The sequence below is a fragment of the Anabrus simplex genome, chromosome 14 (assembly GCF_040414725.1).
Source record: "Anabrus simplex isolate iqAnaSimp1 chromosome 14, ASM4041472v1, whole genome shotgun sequence".
NCBI classification, from domain to species: Eukaryota; Metazoa; Arthropoda; class Insecta; order Orthoptera; family Tettigoniidae; genus Anabrus; species Anabrus simplex.
Window position 1 is genome coordinate 93,144,803 of NC_090278.1, and position 22,376 is coordinate 93,167,178.

A 22,376-nucleotide genomic window follows, 5' to 3' on the forward strand; every position below is an offset into this window, starting at 1 on the left:
CCTTTCTTTTAGCTCGAGTTTCTCCATTTGGCCATTGACATTCATGTTTAGTGTTTCTGCTGCGTATTGTGCTTTTGATTTAATCACTGTTTTATAAAGTTTAATTTTGGATGGTTTTCCGTGGTTTCCCATTTTCACACCAGGCAAATGCTGGGTCTGTACCTTAATTAAGGCCACGGTCGCTTCCTTCCCACTCCTAGCCATTTCCAGTCCCATCGTTGCCGTAAGACTTATCTGTGTCGGTGCTACGCAAAGCTACTTGTAACAGAAAAAAGCATGAGTTTCAGTTTAGAAATTCTGAAGGAGATTAGGACTAACCAATACTGTACTGTGTCGCTTGGAGCCGTCCAGTGTGTCAAATAGATATTTTGCATAGTTGATATTCTGTACACTAGATGCCAGGAACGGTTTTGTTAATTTAGTTTAGAGCTGTCTCGTGGGTCGAACGAAATTTCCTTTTCCTTTAAGATATTATGAACAAAACTTTTCCCTTAACGAAAAGGTAATGATCATGAATATGTCCTTCACCGCAGCATCTTTGGCGACCAAGGCCTACGGTAACGACTATTGTGAAGTCACTTCCGTAATACATTCTGTCGCGTTATGTTACACAAATTTTCGGATGACCCCCAACCAAAATGCCATTCCGTTGTTTGCCGCGAGCTTCCAGTGAACAGATTGTAAAGTACTTTCACTGCTTGCGAAATCAAAGGAAAGTTGAAAAATGTTTCTTATTTCTGTACTTGTAGACTTTGATAGTCTTTGATACTAATTTCTCAGTACAAATTTGGGAATCACCTGTCTCATTAAATATGCAAATTTGTATCTTATAGGATGTTGCAATTACTTCTCGAGTTTGGTAGAAGAGTATCATTCTTGTCCATCAATCGTACCGACTTTGTTAACACATTCATGTGAGCTATGTTAAAACTTGTGAGAGTGTCACTGTGAATTTTTCTTTGGAAATTCCACGTACATTTTTATGTTAATACGAGTTTCGACCGCACCTCACCATTAACGTTCACCTCGCCAATTGAGAGTTAATCATGGGAGGCACACATGAACAGCACGTACCAGCAAACGTGTGTTTCTGTGTGTTTGCCACGATTAATGTATAGTTGAAGTACAGGAGTTCTGACATAGAAATAAAGCGTTTCTGGACTCGTATTCATATAACATATTTTGTTGTACGTGTGAGGAATATGGCCTTAAAGTTATTGTTACACCCTGTACACAGTGCACTACCATAGAGTAGTGCTGCTTTGTACAGCGTATGACAATACAAAAATTACTGTTTAAAGTACTCAAGTCATTTCCGCGAGAAAAATTCAAGAACGTGCCTTGTCATTTCACGGCCAACTGTATTCATAGCTGCAGTAAACTTAGTAGTAACCGGATGTTGTAGCCAAACGTTCTAAAGTATTCAAGGCAATTAACATTTCCTGGCGGCTTGGTTCTTTGAAAAATATTTAAGAAAAGTCTAGGTAAACAGTTGACTGGGAATCTCCCACCTGGATACAGTCCTAAATGCAGAGATTAATACCGGGCGAGTTGGCCGTGCGCGTAGAGGCGCGCGGCTGTGAGCTTGCATCCGGGAGATAGTAGGTTCGAATCCCACTATCGGCAGCCCTGAAGATGTTTTTCCGTGGTTTCCCATTTTCACACCAGGCAAATGCTGGGGCTGTACCTTAATTAAGGCCACGGCCGCTTCCTTCCAACTCCTAGGACTTTCCTATCCCATCGTCGCCGTAAGACCTATCTGTGTCGGTGCGACGTAAAAAAATGCAGAGATTAATTGATTGATTGACTGATTGATCGATCGATTTATTTATTTATTTATTTATTTATTTATTTATTACTTTGATTGATTGATTGATTGATTGATTGATTGATTGATTGATTGATTGATTGATTGATTGATTGATTGATTGATTGATTGATTTGCATCGCCATTCTGATCACCGCTATCTCAAACAATAACAACTGTTTATCTTCGATAGTGTTCTATCACCGATGTTATTCAGCATGACGTTATCAGACAGTCGAGGGCAACAAGTGAAAAAATGGCGATACCAAAGACACATGCGGGGGACAAGAAGGATAACAGGGCACAGGTGGACTTCCTAGCCTTTACGGACAAGGTAGCCATAGTAAGTGAGACGCTAGAAAATGTAAAGAAACCATAAGCAAGATAGCCAGAAGTGTTGGGCTACGGATCGCCTACGAAAAGACTAAGACTCTGAACACCACTGGGAATTGGAAAACACCAGCAGATGCCGTGCAGAAGGGAGAAAATTTGAAGTACCTTGGAGAATATGTAACAGAAAGGAACAGGAGAAGTTGAGGACTACCTACCTTGCGACCAGAGAGAAGTGTACAATAAAAGAAACATATCAAGAGACGCATAGCTCAGGCAGTAGAAGACATCAGTGAGGAGCGCAGTACTGTGCGCGGCCGAGACAGCATGGGGCAGAGCAACTGGAGAAAGATACTGGGACCAAAAAGAGGAGGTGAAAGATGCGAACGAAGATCAGGAGACGAACTACTGAAACATGAGGACGATCTCAGAAGAAATAAGACTCAAAAGAGCTGGATATATGAACAAGATGAAAATGGGGCTCAGTATGAGAGACCACGGGTAGCACGAGAGGAAAAACAGGAACTATACCCGTAATACAACTTAAAGAAAGTTTTTGACAGGAGCATTGCACGGTGTTGTCACATGCATGCATTCGTTTCTTCTTTCCTTAGCTTTCGACCCACTTGTTCGTTCAGACCGCTGTGTTTTGTTATACGTAGCTCAGAAGTGAGAGGTTTGGCAACTCTGAGTAACACGAGCAGGTTTATCTCCATGGCAACCATACCCCCTTCTCCCTTCTCGCCACCCAGGCAGGCAGATGACGGATCTCGCTCTAAGAACTGCCAGAACTCATCTTTCAATATTACGACCATAAGTGTGTTACTGAGATGGGGCAGAGAACTGGAGAAATAAATATATACCAACCAATATGCCAGGGCTCAATGACAGAGACAAGAGAAGTGGATATTGAAAATACCAGCTGAAGAACAGGAGATAAGGAGAGTTAGGATGAAGAGAAGAAGTGGTGGGGGTGATTATTGTTTTGAGAAGAAGTAAAACTTGACAACCATCTTCTATATAACACTAATCAGAGAGAAACAATCGGACACTTCGAAAAATGAAGGTATCGGCCAAACAAAGACAAGGGCCACGAAGGGCGTGAAAATGAAAGACTCCCTAGCCCTCGTAAGCTAATGGCGTCGGGGTCGGAAAGAACAAGAGTTGACCAAGGGAGGTCGGATAGGATAGATGAAAGTGAGGAGCCTGGGACAAGTAAGTGGAAGCAATGTCAGGACTCGATTAAGGGCCCCGTGGTCGCCAACCCACGCTTCAAAGTTCAATGTCCCTGGAGCTAGAAAAAGAAGAAGACGTGTCCTTTGCTTACATTCATTGTACTTATTGTTGACATTAAATACAGACTCATTACATGCGAATGAATATTCTAAGAACAGAGGAATTATGGACTGTTGTAGGGCCATGTATAAAATGAAATATAAAAAAAAAAAACCAAAACCTATGCTGCAACAGCCCCGAAGGGCCATGGCCTACCAAGCGACCACTGCTCAGCCCGAATGCCTGCATATTATGAGGTGTCGTGTGGTCAGCACGACGAATCCTCTCGGCCGTTATTCTTGGCGTTCTAGGCCAGGAATCTCTGATACGGGAAGGGTAAAAGAAGGTTGATTACTCGACGGTGGACGCCAAACTTCTTTTTAAGAAAGCACAAGAAAAATAAGTCAGCAATGCAAACAACTCGTTCATGCTAGTATATTTAGTTTTTGAAGTCGACTGTAATACGATCCACCTGGTGAGACATTTGAACGTGAGAGCGCGATTAACATTATGCTACCTAATAAATTCTTCCGCTCATAGCACACCGTGATACGTGACAAAGGCATTAACGATAATCACACATAGATCCTACACATTAATCATTTCTGTAATCAATTAATTCGCTAATTAATCCTCCAAGTTTCCTCTGGACAGAAACGTTTACGGTGAACCAGTTTGAAGGAGAAAAAGAGCAAGTTTAATGTGTATCAATCACCAACCAAGGGCAAAGGTTTCCAGTCTTTCCAATTAGGTCCATTATACCTCACTTGTTCGTATGAAGAAACGGTCAGTTAAATGCCACACACCGGATTTTTGCGACTCATTACTCAAACATGGCCTCTTTAGATTATAGAGCTTATGTAATTGATAGTGCTGTTATATTTCGGGCAGTGGAGATTATTACACAATCTCTCCTCAGATCGTTATATTTACAGGCTCGTTTATTAAAGATCTTTAATGGTAGGGATTGTATATTGATATATCGGCTGTGTACCCTAACATTAACCAGTGAAATATAGCCCGCTTTCTCTTTCACGTGCTCTGATAGTTCCCACTTTGAAATACACGAATGTCTCCTAGTGAAATCGTACCCACAGGTCTGATTGTATCTTGAATTTCACATTCAATTGATATCGACCAATAATGTTTAAGAGTGAGTTGAATATAAACCAATGACGGCCGTTATTCTTATCGTCTATTGAGGATATAATTTTATCGCCCTGGCTTTATCTACCTCCTTGCTACTGAACAAGTTTAACAATCCAACTGCACTGGAAATACAGCCGAACCTCCATATCTCGAAGTAACTTAAATTTCCTGGCCATTTGTCCTATAGGGATGTACTGAAACACTACCGATAGATGTCTCACGTGTAGTACCCGGTATGCGCTTGTCGATCGTCATTTGTTTGTATGTGTTTTTTAATGGAAGTTACCTAGTTAAATGTTGAAGTTAAAAGATTTAATTTATCGTTACGACAACAAAGACGACAAGAAAATTGTGATGCCTGACTATTGCTGTGTCCCAATGTCCCAAAATTAAGGTCGACCGTATTCATACCATCAATTTCCTAATCAAGATGCTTTCCGTAAAATGTGGCTGCATGCGATTCGTAGGCAGGACCCAAGAAACTTAGGGCAGGACCTATGAAATAAAAATATGACTCTTAATATCAAAGTCTGCTAGAAACATTTTACAGTTGAATACTGAAACTGGTAAGTAAGCTAATTGGTACTAATAAAAAAAATTTTTTTTTGCTACTTGCTTTACGTCGCACCGACACAGATAGGTCTTGTGGCGACGATAGGACAGGGAAGGGCCAGGAGTGGGAAGGAAGCGGCCGTGGCCTTAATTAAGGTACAGCCCCAGGCATTTGCCTGGTGTGAAAATGGGAAACCACGGAAAACCATTTTCAGGGCTGCCGACAGTGGGGTTCGAACCTACTATCTCCCGAATACTGGATACTGGCCGCACTTAAGCGACTGCAGCTATCGAGCTCGGTAAGAAATAATTTTATAATAAGGTAGTACATTCTGAAAAGTTAATATGACCTATTTCAATAATTTTAGGCGAAAGACTAAGACTTAAGGAGAACGCTCTGTACCTTCGATATTTTCATGGTGTGGCACTGGTACCTTGGAAATAACTCCGAGAGCAAGAAGATATAGCAGTAGGAAAACAGCCATAACACCGTGTGCGGTACGGTGCCCTGAATCACACAGTGACCTATAATTTGACACTGGAGCACCATCAATTTCAGACTTCCTGAACATTACTTCCGAATTTGAAATTTTTATACCGGTATTTGTCTTATGGTCCGAAACAAGATCCTGAAACTCGTGCGCTACACGGAAATGAAGTTCAGTCGTACTGAAAGTAGCCCCGGGCACTGCTGTCACACCAATGTACCTTATGTACGCGTATAACCGGCAAAGAAAAGAAAAAACACCGTATTAGGAATATTTTCAAAATGCTATTTGTACATTAAGAATTCAATCTTAACAAAAACGCTAAAAGAAGGAGTTGCTGCATTTATTCCTTACTGGTACCTTTCAATCAACTCTTGCATTTTTCATATTTTTTGGCCCCTTTTCTTCAATTCTGCTTCCAAATCCGCAATCGTCATTGCACCTATAAGTTACCATTTCCCGTCTTGTTGAAAACATTAGCGGAATATGGTAACCTCATTTTAATGCATTTAAAGCAAAAGTTTCGTTTCGATGATCGCAAATGTAGGAATACTCCATACAAGTCTCATGTAAAACAATCGAGCAGCGGAAAGCGCATACCGGGTACTACCATTACGCTGCCTAGCGGACAAGTTTTGCGTGATACATCCCTATTCATCACGTGCATTTTTTTTGTAATTATGTCAACTCCCACACAATGGCTCCCTATTCGCTGCCACATCCCTCCACCTCATTTGCGGCGATACAACATTCGGATAAGAGAATGTCGGATGATCCAGACGTTGTCGATTTACATGTGAAACGATTACGTTCAAGACATCCACCTGTCTGCACAACGGAGAACCTCGTAGCTAATAAATTCAAGCTGGCTGAGAGCTGGTCTCATGACTGAAAATTGTTTGCCCTTCCAGAGAGTTCATAAATACCAGAGTACATTCAACCTAGAAATATCTGGTAGAAATTAAATAGAATTCGGACGAATCATAGTGTATGTTGGGATCTCTTGTACAAGTGGAGGGAAAGACCTGTAAGACAGACTGTTAGGCACTTAGTTCAAGAATGCCCACAATTAAGGGAATTATTGGTAGGGACACTACAGGCACTTCAATACATTTTAGTCTTGAAGTAGAATTATAAATATATATATAAATAATTGTCATGTATGTTATATAAAAAATAATAAATAATGTTCCTTTATTACTCGAAGCAATCATTTCCTCCCTTGAAGCAAAAAATACTCTGTAACTCCAGTTTTGTGCAACACTAACTGTGCAATATGGCATTTGTAGTTTGTGAGGAACTGTTAACAAGTAAAGAAAGGGTTTCATTGATCCTGGGAGTTCGTATGAGGGGAACCGAAAAGCTAAAACTTCTAATGATCAGGAAATCGGCGAAGCCTCGCTGTTTCTCGGGTGTGAATTAATTACCTGTCACGTACGAAAGCAACCTCCGAAGTCGCGGATGACAAGCTCCATTTACGAGTCTCGCCTGCGTGGTATTGACGAGAAGTTTCAACGCGAGGGGAGGAAAGGTTAACAGTAACAAGGAGAAGAGACTGATGATTTTTACAAAGGTGTTTACGGAGGTATGTTTCTTCTTTTGCTACTGTATCCTGTCTTCTCAAAAGTTACTATAATAAGGGTTATAATTAAAGTGACACCGTAAACTAGAGTTTGTTTGTATATGTTTAAATACTGTTAAAAATGATGTATTCAGTATAAGCCCGTAGATACATGTGATTCAATTATGTGCTATACTTGCTCAAAAACGGTGTTCTCGATATATCTAGAAATTTCGATAACTCGGTGATGCGAGATATCGAAGTTTATTAGGTGGGGATACCCGTGCTTCGCTACGGAATTCTACATTGTATACACAATTCTAAATGGAGTCGTGTACAGGTTGCGAATACGATTCTATTAAACTGCACAATAAGCCATGTATTTAAAAATTAAATTCCCCTAAACTACCATTTCATCCAGAGTTATTAAAGTTATTTACATGCCGATTCTTCATTACATTCTCTTTGGCCATTTTCTCGTGATGCTCGTACAGACATTTATGACAGATAATTAAAAAGTACGTTTCTTTATTTACTGTGGACACGACTGATACAGAAATACCGTTCTTTTTGAATTCTGAGCAATGTACAGACAAAACTCTTATTATTTATATATATGAAAATGAAAACCTACAGCCTGTTTTCCAGTCATTGACCGGGTCAGTGATGTAATGAATGAAGCAGATATAGGCTGTTAGCACGCTGGGGTCGCCACTCCCAAAGTGATTTATTAATGAATGATAGATGCTATGAAATGAGAATGGAGAGTGTTGCTGGAATGAAGTATGACAGGGAAAACCGGAGTACCCGGAGAAAAACCTGTCCCGCCTCCGCTTTGTCCAGCACAAATCTTGCATGAAGTGACCGGGATTTGAACCACGGTATCCAGCGGTGAGAGGCCGACGCGCTGCCGTCTGAGCCACGGAGGCTTCTATTTATATATATATAAATATAGAAGAGTTCAACGACAATCACTTCTTTCTTTCTTTCTTCCTTTCTTTCTTTCTTTCCTTCTTTCTTTCTTTCTTTCTTTCTTTCTTAATCTGTTTGCCCTCCAGGGTTGGTTTTTCCCTCGTACTCAGCGAGCGATCCCACCTGTACCGCCTCAAGGACAGTGTCATGGAGCGTGAAACTTTGGGTCGGGGGATACAATTGGGGAAGAGGACCAGTACCTCGCCCAGGTGGCCTCACCTTGTATGCTGAAGAGTGGCCTTGTTGGGATGGGAAGATTGGAAGGGATAGACAATGAAGAGGGAAGTAAGTGGCCGTGGCCTTAAGTTAAGTACCATGCCGGCATTTGCCTCGTGGAGAAGTGGAAAACCACATCGAGGTTGGAATCGAAACCCCTTCTACTCAGTTGACCTCCGGAGGCTGAGTTGAGTCCGTTCTAGTCCTCGTACCACTTTTCATATTTCTGGACAGAGCCGGGAATCCAAACCGGGCCTCCGGAGATGGCAGGTAATGCTGCAGAGACGGTCTTCCCACGTTACATTAAGCACAATTCGCAAGTCTAGCATTGAGAATAGCCTACCTTGTGTTGTATCAAGAAGTATTCATCCAGAAACAATTATATTAATGAAAGTACTCTATCTCTCGGAGAACACAGAAGTAAACAAAGGAAGCTGATACACGCCATTTGAACGAAATATAAAGTATTCTGAGTATTAGTGTCAGGTACGTGTTTCTAGGTCTCGCCCAGTGGAGCTGGACCTCCCACAGAGTAGCAGATAGAGGAATGATTGTACTCCACTATCTAACATCAGCTGGAGAAAGTTAACACACACACCACCAACAGATTCAACGGTGAAGGGGGCGCGAAAATACAGCGACCACTTCCGGACTGCCTCAGGGGACTAGAACTCGAGAAAAAATTAAAGAATGCCTTCTTTCAAACTGAAATATTCAGGAACAGAAGAGAAAATACGTTATCATCTACTCAGTGCGTGCGTTGTTTGGTTCGGATCGTGTACAGTAGCTCTTGGGTTTCATTCGGGATGTGGTGAGATTTGAATTTCACTGTCGGCAGCACTGGGGATGGCTTTCCGTGGTTTCCTATTTCCGCAGCAGGTAAATGTTGGAGCTGTTGTGCGATTCCTTGGCTGAATGGTCAGCGTTGAGGGCTTCGGTTTGCTGGGTCTCGGGTTCGATTCCCGGTCTGGTTCGGGGACTGCGTGATCGTGTTTGTCCCAACACTCTCTTGTTGATATTCAGACAACACACCACATAAACACGCAATAGTGATCACATCCTTCCTAATAGGGTTGGCGTCAGGAAGGGCATCCGGCCGTAAAACAGGGCCAGATTCACAGTTGTCACCCACCACCCCACAGATGTGGGAAAATCGTAGGAAGAAGAAAAAGTAAGTGCTGGGGTTGTATTTTAATTAAGGTCACCGTCGCTTTCTTCCTATTCCTAGAACTCTCAATACCGAGCTCGATAGCTGCAGTCGCTTAAGTGCGGCCAGTATCCAGTATTCGGGAGATAGTAGGTTCGAACCCCACTGTCGGCAGCCCTGAAGATGGTTTTCCGTGGTTTGCCATTTTCACACCAGACAAATGCTGGGGCTGTACCTCAATTAAGGCCACGGCCGGTTCCTTCCCAGTCCTATCCCTTTCCTGTCCTATCGTCGCTATAAGACATATCTGTGTCGGTGCGCACTCAGCTTGAACGGTTGAGCGAGTGACTCAGACGTCAGAGTTCTGGCGTTTTGAGTTAAAGTTGGCGAGATCGAACCTGGCTCAGCCCTGTGGTATTTCAAGGTGCTCAAATACGTCAGCCACGTGTAGGTAGATTTACTGGTATGTAAAAGAACGCCTCCGGGAAAAATTTTCGGCACCTCGACGTCGCCAAAATCCAAAAACGTAGTTAGTGGTACATCCCTGTGAGCGGGGTTGTAGATTACATCCCCTGCTTGTCGTAAGAGAAGAATCAGCGGCGTTCCTTTCAGTTACATGTGCCATTCTGCTAGATTTCATCTATCCTGTTCGACCTCTCTTGGTCAACTCTTGTTCTCTTCCGACCCCACGGTATTGGTTTTGCGATGAGTCTTCAATTTTCCATGTCTTTCCAGACCAAACCAAACCAAATCCGATGGTTCAACAGCCCCGAAGGCCTATAGATCACGACGAAATCCTCTCGGCCGTTTTCTAGACCGGGCCGCTATTTCAGCGTCAGTTATAATCACGTAGGCTGAGTGGACCTCGAACAAGCCCTCAGATCCAGGTAAAATTCCCAGACCTGGCCCCGCAAATCGAACCCGAGGCCTTTTTTATGAAGAGTCAGAGCACTTCTGGTTTCCTTCTGAGGATGGTAGCCCAGTTGTACTTTCCCTTAAAGCAATAATCACCAAAATCATTAGGCTGTTTAAGTATCGTGCAAATTCTTCCATGTTTAGGGTTTTGTCATATGAGATTGCGAGTCCAGTTTCAGTTGCAATTGCAGAAAGTTTTTCCAGGGACTGAATTTCGCTTGTCGATATTAATCGCTTTTTTTTTTTTCCTTTTACCAGGTTCGGGCTACTCTCTCTTGCACAACATTGAGCAGTAATAGAGGTAAGCCATCTTCTTGTCTGATCCTTGTCTTAATATCAAAAATTCAGAAATTTCACCTAAGAACTTAACTTTCGAGGTGGTGTCAATCACTGTCTGCCTAAACAATCGTATGTTTTTTGAAATCTACAAAAACCGTCGCAGTTTGTCTGGTTTTTACGTATCATTATTGCAAGTTGCTTTACGCCGCACCGACCCAGATAAGTCTTATGGCGACGATGGTACAGGAAAGGGCTACGAGGCGGAAGGAAGCGGCCGTGGCCTTAATTAAGGTACAACCCCAGCATTTGCCAGGTGTGAAAATGGAAAACCACCTTCAGGGCTGCCGACAGTGGGGTTCGAACCCACTATCTCCCAAATGCAAGCTCACAGCTGCGCGCCCCTAAACCGCATAGCAACTCGCCCGGTATTATTATTTATAGGCCAGAGTAAAGTGTAGCTTCCACCGAAGTCCCAGTCAACATCCATGGCTGTGACAATATGGAAGTTGCTGGGATATGGGTAGTGCTGAGTAATGACATTCAGAGCACGACTAGTGCATCTGAGTCTTATGAAAGGTGCTGCTCATAGGGTCAGTCGTGCTGCAATAGTACTTTCTGACCCAGTGAAGAAAGCAATGGCAAACTACCTCACTCCTCATCTTGCCTAGTACGCCTCATTTCGGTGCTGCCATTGGTTTTTTGGGTTTTCTTATAACCGCATAACCTTTGGTGGTGCTATTTGAGGATCCAACCAGCCTCTGGGCTGATGACCTAACAGACAGACATCGATATAACAACTGCACGAAGTACATGGCCTTTCATTGTTCCCTTGCTTACATCATTTCCTTGTCCAGCTCAGAAATATAACTGTTAGCTGTATTAGTTGCGGTCCTCGGTAGCCTGAGTTCGACTCCCGGTACCGCCAGAATTTTAAGTTTGGCAGTAGGGCCGGTATGCCGTTAAAACGGCAAGTACCTGTGAAAAGCTACACCGCCTAGGGACGATGGCAAGAATTTAGTTTTGTCTTGTTTTTATACCTTTTCCCAAGAGAGCCGGTGCTGACAAGTTTGAAAAGTACCGCACCATTAATTTAGTATCTCACGGCTGAAACATTTTAACACGTATTATTTACAGAAGAGTGGAAAGACAAGTTGAAACTGAGTTGCGAAAAGATCAATTTGGCTTCAGAAGAAGTGTGGGATCACGTGAAGCTATCCTGACTTTACGTCTGATCTTAGAGGATCGAATTAAGGGCAAGCCCACGTAATGGCGTTCGTGGATCTGGAAAATGCATTTGATAATGTTGATTGGACCAAGCTTTTTGAGATTCTGAAGGAGATCGGGTTCAAATACTGAGAACGAAGAATTATCTACAATCTGTATAAAAATCAGTCTGCTCTGATAAGAATCGAAGCCTTTCAAAAGTAAGCAGTACAGGAAGTAGTGAGGCAGGGTGCAGTTTGTCCCCCATCCGTTCGAACTTTTGTATAGAACAAGCGGTAAAGAGGAATTTGGAAACGGAATCTGAAAGAGGGGAAATCAAAACCCTCAAATTTGGCGACGATATTTTTATTTAATCTGAGTCCTGCAGAAATTGCTGAATGAGTCTTGGGGGAGGAGTACAAGATGAGAATAAATAAGTCCAAAACAGAAGTAATGAAGTGCAGTCAAGCAAATTCAGGTTATGCAGAAAATATTAGATTAGGAAATCAACATTGTTATTTAGGCAGTGAAATAACTAATGACGGCAGAAATGAGGACATAAAATTCAGATTAGCATAACTTAGGTAAGAAAGGCCATTTCTAAAAAAAAGAAATTTACTCACTTCGAACACTGATGTAGGAATTAGAAAGACGTTTTCGAAGACTTTCGTCTGGAGCAGGGCATTGCATGGAACTGAAATATGGACGAAAACTAGCTCAGAAAGAAAGGGAATAGAAGCTTTTGAAATCTGGTGTTACAGAAGAATACGGAAGGTCAGATGGATAGATAGAATCACGAATGAAGAGATACTGAATCGAATTGATGAGAGGAGATCGATTTGGCTAAATTTGACGAGAAGAAGAGATAGAATGATAGGAACATTAAGACAGCTAGAACTTGTTCAGTTGGGTTTTTTGAGGGAATTGTAGGTGGTAAGAACTGTAGGGCTGGACCAACATACGAATAGGACAAACAGATTAGAGCAGATGTAGGATGCAGTAGTTACGTAGAAACGATAGGGCTGCATCAAAGCAGTCGATGGACTCAAACAACGGACAAGTGAGTTGGCAACGCGTTATAAAGTACATAAATGTTGTAAAACAAATTTCACGCCGATATTGTGTGTAATTTTTCATGTTGACTCCTTTGTAATTGTGATATTTTTCTCTCCACATGACAGTAATCACCAGGAGAGATTTGTTAAAATGCGTACAAAGAAACGCCAGGCTTCCTTTCATTACCTGTCGCTTATTACTGGCAGAGGTGCGGTATTGATACCTGCACACACCACTTTCTCCAGGTAATGAGATCCAAACCGCAACGCTAGGATTCACGGTGAATTACAAGAAGAAAGGAAAACATAGACCAGAACACAAAAGTGGCGTTATTGACTCCTTTGTCACTGGAGTTTTAACAATACACTACTCTCTATTCTGGTATCATTGGCAAACAGCTATTTCTCTTTGATGTAGGATACATTATGAAACAAATTGCGTCATTGTTTTAAGATGCAATTTTTATACAATGTTAGCGTCATTACAGTGCGTAAAAAAACAATTTATGTGTTTCAGTGTTGAGCAATTCTCATTTTTATGTTCTCTCCCGTTTCTTTCATTTCCAGCCGTGCTAATCCGTGTAAACTGGTTATAATCGTTACGCTCCGTTTTTGTTTAATCGCAGAAACATATTCCAAGATTTATCTCTGTGTAATTATGGCAAATGGCTGCTGCCAAGGCCCCCGTGAACCAAGCGGTTGTGAAACACAGCTGTGTTTAATGAAGTTCGCATTCCGTATGCAGAGGCTAAACGATAGCGCTTAACAAGCCATGCTTCATATGAGAAACTTGATTTGGAGACGTTTCCTTGTAGGACTGACATTTCAGCTAGAGTTGCAGACAGGAAATTGTTTTTTTTCATTGTCGACTTCTGCAACAGATTCACAATCAACAAAAATATCTTCCACGTCGTTACCCTCACAGATACAGAAGGGAACGGTCAGTATATACTTCTTATTAATAAACGGCGCATAACTTTCATACCAGGTGTCGTTTAGGTGCAATTTGTTACTAACAAGCCGTGTGTGTTTGCATCTGTTATAGTTTTTCACTGAATTACTTATACAAAGCAGAACCCTTTTACAATAGCAGCGAATGATGGAAAAATCTTACATCATACATTTTCATTATAGACCGTTCGGCGTTCAGTGTTAAATTCCGCCACAATCCTCTATTTGTAGCTGGTTCTCTGGCCTCGTTTACTTCTATACCTCTTAACTTCAAATTATTTGAAACTGAGTCTAACCATCGCCGTCTTGGTCTCCCTCTACTTCTCTTACCCTCCATAATAGAGGTAACCTATCCTCCTCCATTCGCTTCACATGACCCCACCAACGTAGGCAATTAATGCGTACAGCTTCATCCATCGACTTCATTCCTACCTTATCCTTTATCTCCTCATTTCGAGTACCCTCCTGCTATTGTTCCCACCTGTTTGTACCAGCAATCATTCTCGCTACTTTCAGATCAGTTACTTCTAAAATATGAGACCATCTAGCTTTCACTCACTTAAAGTAATGTTGGTCTGAAAACAAACCGATGTAAAGATAGTTTCGTCCGGGAGCTGACTTTTCTTTTTTTTCTTACCGGATACTGTTGACCGCAAATGCGAGTTCACTGCATTAGCTTTACTGCACCTTGATTCAATCTGACTAACAATACTACCATCCTGGGAGATTTGAAATTATCTACCTGTTCTAACTTGGTATCTCCAATCTGACATTCACTTCTCTTGGATTTCTTGCCTACCGAAAGGCTAATTTTCATACCGTACTCATTGCATCTATTTTCAGGTTCCAAGATATTAGACTGCAGGCTTCCGACACAATCTGCCATTAACACCAAGTCACCAGCATAGGCCAGACTGTTTACTACATTTCCACCTACCTGAAACCCTCCCTGACCAAGCTCGATAGCTGCAGTCGCTTAAGTGCGGCCAGTATCCAGTAATCGGGAGATAGTGGGTTCGAGCCCCACTGTCGGCAGCCCTGAATATGGTTTTCCGTGGTTTCCCATTTTCACACCAGGCAAATGCCGGGGCTGTACCTTAATTAAGGCCACGGCCGCTTTCTTCCAATTCCTAGGCCTTTCTTATCCCATCGTCGCCGTAAGACATATCTGTGTCGGTGCGACGTAAAGCAAATAGAAAAAAAAACCTCCCTGCCACTTAATACCTTTCACCAGATGAGCCATGTAAACTACGAACAACCAAGGTGAAAGATTACAGTCTTGTCTAACCCCTGTACGTACCTTGAATCAAGAACTCATTCTATCATCAATTCTGACTGACTTTGATGGATTTTAATAATCTACCCTTAATCCCATAGTCCCCCAGTACGGCAAACATCTTTTACTTCGGTACACTGTCATATGCTTTCTCTAGATCTACGACTGTCTATTCCTCTCGTAGCATTTTTTCACTTACCTGGTGCATACTGAATATCTCATGCTGACAGCCCTTCTTTGGTCTGAAACCTCACTGGTTTTCATCCAACTTCCTGTCAACCACTGATTGCACCCTCGCTTCTAAGATGCCAGTGACAACCTCGCCTGGTATACTGATCAGTTAGAAAATGAAAACCTACAACCTGTTTTCCAGTCTTTGACCGGGTCAGGGATGTAATGAATGAAACTTATATAGGCTGTTATTATAATGGGGTCACCACTCCCAAGGTGATTTATTAATGAGTAATAAATGCTACGAAATGATAATGGAGAGTGTTGCTGGAATGAAAGATGACAGGGAAAACCGGAGTACCCGGAGAAAAACCTGTCCCGCCTCCGCTTTGTCCATCACAAATCTCACATGGAGTCACCGGGATTTGAACCACGGTATCCAGCGGTGAGAGGCCGACGCGCTGCCGTCTGAGCCATGGAGGCTCACTGATCGATGAGATACCTCCATAATTTAAAAAAAATCCCGGCGAGTGATCAGCATTCATTATTTTAATGGTATTTCATAGACAAGTGGAATGTAATAATAATAATAATAATAATAATAATAATAATAATAATAATAATAATAATAATAATAAGAAGAAGAAGAAGAAGAAGAAGAAGAAGAAGAAGAAGAAGAAGAAGAAGAAGAATGAAACCCACACGGTTATCGAACCAGATTTTTACTTATTTCAAAGATAGGAAGACCCAGCCAACTTGATTCAAGGAGGAGGAAAGGGTCCTACAGGAGATGGGGATCACTTTTGAAGATATTCAAGAACATAATTTAACATTAGTTTAACTAGATTTTTTTTTTTTTTGCTTTACGTCGCACCGACACAGATACGTCTTATGGAGACGATGGGATAGGAAATGCCTTAGGAATGGGAAGGAAGCGTCCGTGGTCTTAATTAAGGTACAGCCCCAGCATTTTCATGGTGTGAAAATGGGAAAACACGGAAAACCATCTTCAGGGCTGCCGACAGTGGGGGTTCGAACCCACTATCTCCCGATTACTGGATACTGGCCGCACTTAAGCGACTGCAGCTATCGAGCTCGGTAACTAGAATTCTAAAGAGGCGCCTGTTTGCCAAGAAAACAAGAACTAGCGAATAGGCGTTAGACGGGAAAATTGTAGATGAGTGTCTAACCACCTTTAAATGCCGACTGACAGTGCAGAGCAACATTGCAGACAAGAAATTACACTACAACACAGTCAGCGATTACCGTCATCATCATAATCCAGCTAGATTCTCTGTTAGCTTCTTACAAACTCGTCCCATTCAATTGTCCTCATTACGTCACAAACATGCCAATTGAAACTTAAAGACAATAACTAACTATAAGGTTACGTCTTCTAAACTGTGTAATCATATAATTATAAACGTGTATTCTTTGCATTGAATCTTTGTAGCGCTTTATGAATTATAAATCATTCAGCTTGTTTGCATTAATTCAAGTAGAGAACAATGTATCGGGAGACAAGCCGCTGTTGGCATGCCAGCCAAAGAACATCGTTCCAGCAGATAGACGCAACTGTTCGTTCGGACGTTGCTCGTCTTTTGTTCGACCCTATGTCAGTCAAAGCCACCCCTCGCGATCAGCAGTAGGTGGCGAGGCGTGCTCGCGTTACGTGTTCGATTCTTACCTCTGTGAAATTGGGTGAAATAACGAGCCCAAATCAACTTCACGAACAGAACAGAACCTCTGTGAAATGGCGTGCGTAGTTTTCTCTTTAACTTGGTGTCGTGATTGTGTTAAACATGTGTCCTGAAGTTTCCAGAATTGTGATATTCATCTTCAACGGAAAGGGTGAGTGTATTACCAGTTATATCTAAAAATATCTCCATTATATTCTCGTAAATATGGTGATTGTCCTTCATGTATAATAACGTGCATTCTAAGGATGTGCTTTCGTTACCAGTCAAACTGACTGTGGAATTGTTTTCTGTACAAGTTTAATTAGCCACATTTTACACACATCAGAGACAAAATACGTAGCTTCATGGGGGTACTGAATGGCTTATAGTGTCACTCGCAAACACCTGTTAAATCGAACCGAAGCAGTTACGTCATATAAAGCGCTTGAGACTTGAGATTAAAGGCCTTTGTGGCGCATGAATGCTATAAGATATCCAATGCACTGATGTGGAGTAGAGTACGATACACGGCCATGTGTCATGTTGAAATAAATTTAGAGGTTAAGGTGGAACATCATGAAATTAGGATTAGGACGATGTGAAGTTGTTTCTCAACAAACAAAATGGTATCTGTAACAAAACGTCCACGAACGACGTGAAAATGAAAGTATCCCTAGTCTTTGCAAATCTGTATCGTAGGAGGTGAAAACAAAACAAAGAGTTGGCCTCTGATCCGACACTGGACTATAATAATAATAATAATAATAATAATAATAATAATAATAATAATAATAATAATAATAATAATAATGTCATCAAGGATCTGCATATAGGGCTTGTCACCTAGGTGACATATTCCCTAACATTTCTTTACCTAACATTATCTTAAATATTTTCAAAGAACGTAGATAATTATTGATCATTTCTGTCAAATTATTCTAATGCCTTGTTCCTCCTTCTATAAACGAATATTTTCCCCAATCTGTCCTCTTGAATTCCATCTTTTACTACTGTAAGCCTGTTCGTCTGCTATTGCCATTCCGTGCCATCTCTCCACTGACAGCTCGGAACATACCGCTTATTTGAGCAGTTCGTCTCCTCACACCCAAGTCTTCCCAGCTCGAAGATAGCAACATTCTTCATGAAAGTATCAAGAATGATCGCTGGCACAATCCGGTGGGAACAATGGCAGGAGGGGACTCGGACTGGGGAGATAAAAGGCTAAATTGGGAATGAACTAAATTGATGAAGCTGTACGCATAAACTTGCTTCGATGGTGGGGTCATTTGAGGCGATGGAGGGGGATAGGTAACCTTGGGGACTAATGGTCCGAACTAGATAGCTGAAGTCGCTTAAATGCGGCCGGCGTCCTGTATTCGGGAGATAGTAGATTCGAACCCCACTGTCGGCAGCCCTGAAGATAGTTTCCGTGGTTTCCTATTTGCACACCAGGCAAACGTTGGGGCTGTACCTTAATTAAGGCCACGGCCGCTTCCTTCCTATTCTTAGCCCTTTCCAGTCTCATGGTCACCATGAGACCTATCTGTGTCGGTACGACGTAAAACAACCCGTAAAAAAGGAATAATGGACTCAGTTATGGAGGGTAAGAGAAGTAGAGGGAGACCATAACGACGAGGGTTACACTCAGTTTCTAACGATTTAAAGAAGTATAGAGGTAAAAATGAGCCCACAGAGCTTTTACAAATAGGGGATTGTTGCTGTAAGGTGTGGATGGATGGTCAGACAATGTTACATAGCAACCGTGCAGGCTGTGTCTTATGGCTGGTTGTCATTTGAAATTAGCAGTCATTGATGGATGGCAATGACCGAGATGATTTTTGCACAGGGAAATAAATGTATTTGTTTGTGTATCGTAACCCTTTTACAAACCGGTTGTATTTCAACAGATGTTCGACGATAGACGTGTGTGCTCTTTGAACTATATCGAGCAAATCAACATCTTATGACCCATACATTATTATAGATGGCAGTGAAACTAGACGACATTACAGAACTTGTTTAACCACCTTGTTGACCAGATGCATCACACTATCTCTCTCTCGCTCGCTCTTTTTTCGCCCTTGTGGGTGAGATGAGGGCATATCATTACGCTGCCTGTTATGAGGGGCGACTGGAATGATTAACCCTCACGACCCTTTAACTTAGGACGATGGGTTGTCGGTCAAGAAGTATGTAAAATGCGCCAGTGGTCATTTGGAGCTAATTAAGGGTTTTATAGTAGCAGATAATTTAGGCTTAATAAGCCACAGAATATTAGCAGTTTGAACGTTCAATCAATAAACCATCATTGATCTGCATTTAGGGCTTTCGCCCAGGTGACAGCTCTTCTGTCAGCTTCTTAGAAGTGATAAACTTGCTTCGATGGTGGGGTCATTTGAGGTGAATAAGGAGAATCATTTAGTTCTTTTTCAGGGTTGAACATACAGGATATATAAGGTCTTAGAGGTGATGTATGGGATATATAAGACCAAGGTCAGGAACCACTCTTGTATTGTGACTGCTGTCTGGGAGACAGATTACCTTGGATCGAGTAGGGATATTTCAGTCGCCTTGACAAACAATACTGCAATGTATTCGAAACACCGGCAAACACTGCGTAATGTGCAGGAAACAACACGGTTCAACCCTGAAAAAGAACCAAATCTTTTATCAGCTGTTTGCCTAGTCTTTTCCTAAATGGTTTCAAAGCACTTGGATATTTATCAAACATTTCCCTTGATCATTTATTCCAATCTCTAACTCTTGTTATAAATGAATATTTGCCCCATTTGAATTCCAGCTTTATTTTAATAGTATGCTGTTTTATATCTTTAAAAGCTCCACTCAAGCTTATTGTCCATTGACAGCTCGGAACATACCACGTAGTCGAGCAGCTCGTCTCTTTACTCCAAAGTCTTGCTGGCCCAACGCTTGCAACATTTTCGTGACATTACTCTGCCGCTTTTATTTGGATCTTTTCCAGCTCTCATATCAAGTAATTCTGGTGCGGGTTCCTTACTCTAATGGGGTCTTACGAGACACTTACACGCCCTCTCCTTTATATTTGTGCTACGGCCCATAAATACCATCATAGCCAAATGAAGAGACCTGTAACTCTTTTTTACGCTGGAAAATGGATGTTTGTTTTAACGTTCTTAAGATTTCACATAGCTCATATTTTGTCACGTTTAAGGAGATTTTCTCCGAAGGGGTTCTTCGACCTTGACTTGAGTCACAGATTACAATTATAAAAAGGTAAAGTGTTATCCTGGAGCCCTAAAAAGACCTGTGTTGAACTTAAACAAATACAGTGGAACCTCAATATGTCGAATCACATCGGGAGTTTTCGAAATATAGGGAATACATCACTTTAATTATAACGCTTATTATAGTAACTTTTTAGAAGGCAGGATACAGTATATGCAGTAGTGGAACAAGAAACATAACACCTTTGGAAAAAAAATCCATTAGTCTCTTCTCTTTTGTTACAGGTAAACTTTCCTCCCTTCACGTTGAAACTTCGTAAATGGAGCTTTTCATCCGCGACTTCGGGGCTGTTTTCGTACGTGACCGGTAATTTATTTACACCCGAGAAACAGCGAGGCTTCGCCGATTTTCCGTTCACTAGAAGTTTTAGTTTTTCGGTTCCCGTCATATTAGCTCCCAGCATTATTGTAACTCTTTCTGTACGTAAGTGCTTCTCACAAACCAGAGTTAATGTTGGGCAAAATTCCAGTTACAGGAAATGTTTGCTTCGAGTGATAGAGAAATAAATACACGCGAAGAATACGACAATCGGTCGGGAAATTTAAGTTACTTCGAGGTTCGTCTGTAAATGTACTTTCTTATGAGCTTATCATTCGTTTGGAGATGTGAGAACAATATTTTAACACTTATTACACAACTTTTTCAGGGCTTAACATTTTTTTGTTTACTGACGCCAAATTTAATCTTTTTTGTTGAGATAATAACGTCTGTATGTGGTACGTGCTGTTGGAGAAAATGAATTCTAACATGGACGTAAAGCGTTTCTATGTCCGTATAACAATTATTTTCTTCTTCTACGTGTGAGGAACGTGTGGCGGTACCTTATTATTACATCCTGTAGTAGGGATAAAATATATTAATAGTAACACATATAATTATGCATTGTCTGGTTAACACCTTATTTAATTTATGCAAATTACAGTAAAACAACAGAGTACGCCCATACTGAACAATGATGGTGCAGTACTACAATTTATAGAGTAGGTTATAATGTACTGTACTATAGAATGAAATGTTATTTATTAATTAAACTTGATTTACTGTAAAATCTTTCTGTGTGGTTTATTTTGTTGTATTTCCACATCTCTTTCTAGTGGAGCACGTTTCGAAATATTCTAAAGGTTTATTCAGATGTGAGACATTTCCGCCGTACTGCCAACAAGTGTAACAGTAGTGCGCTCTATCGAGATTATTTCAACGAAAAACACGAGTTTGCATATTGTTGGCTTGTTCAATCATGATGCCCTATTTCCTAATCTGTTCACCCTCCAGGGTTGGTTTTCCCTCGCACTCAGCGAGGGATCCCACCTCTACGACCTCAAGGGCAGTGTCCTAGAGCAGGAGTGGGGGAGGGGGTCGTTGCAAAAGGGGAGGAGCTCCGGCCTCACCCGCTGTGTTGAACAGGGGCCTTGTGGGGGGGAAGGGAAGATCGGGACAGACAAGGAAGAGGGAAGGAAGCGGCCGTGGCCTTAAGTTAGGTATAGTTGGGGACAAAACATGACGGCCTCAGTTCCCAGAAGCGAGCTGGAAGCCAGCAGTCAATCACACCTTGCACCCTGCTGAGTTAACGAGTTCTAAGTGATCCTTGTTTGTTTTGGAGAGGCTGTCAAACCACTTTCTTCCTCACTCCTTGTAGTATTTACCCTTTCTTCGTGTAGAATGCAGTAGCCGATTTGGCAACTCTGGCTGCAGTAGAGGTAGTAAATCCTATAAGTCACTAATAGACACAGAGCTGCCGCTGGAAAGTAGTGGTGTGAGGCGAGGTCGTCATGATTTGTCTCCAACTATACCATCCCGACATTTGCCTGGAGAAGTGGGAAGCCACGGAAAACCACGTCGAGGATGGCTGAGGTGGGAATCGAACCCACCTCTGCTCACTTGACCTCCCGAAGCTGAGTGGTCCCTGTCCCAGTCCCCGTATCACTTTTATAATTTCGTGGCAGAGCCGCGAATCGAACCCGGGTCTCCAGAGGTGGCAGCTAATCATACTAACCACTATACCGCGGAGGCGGGCTGCCCCATTCATTCACGAGGACAATTTAAGTTTTTGTTTACTGGTAGGCTACGGACGAGAGAGTATAAA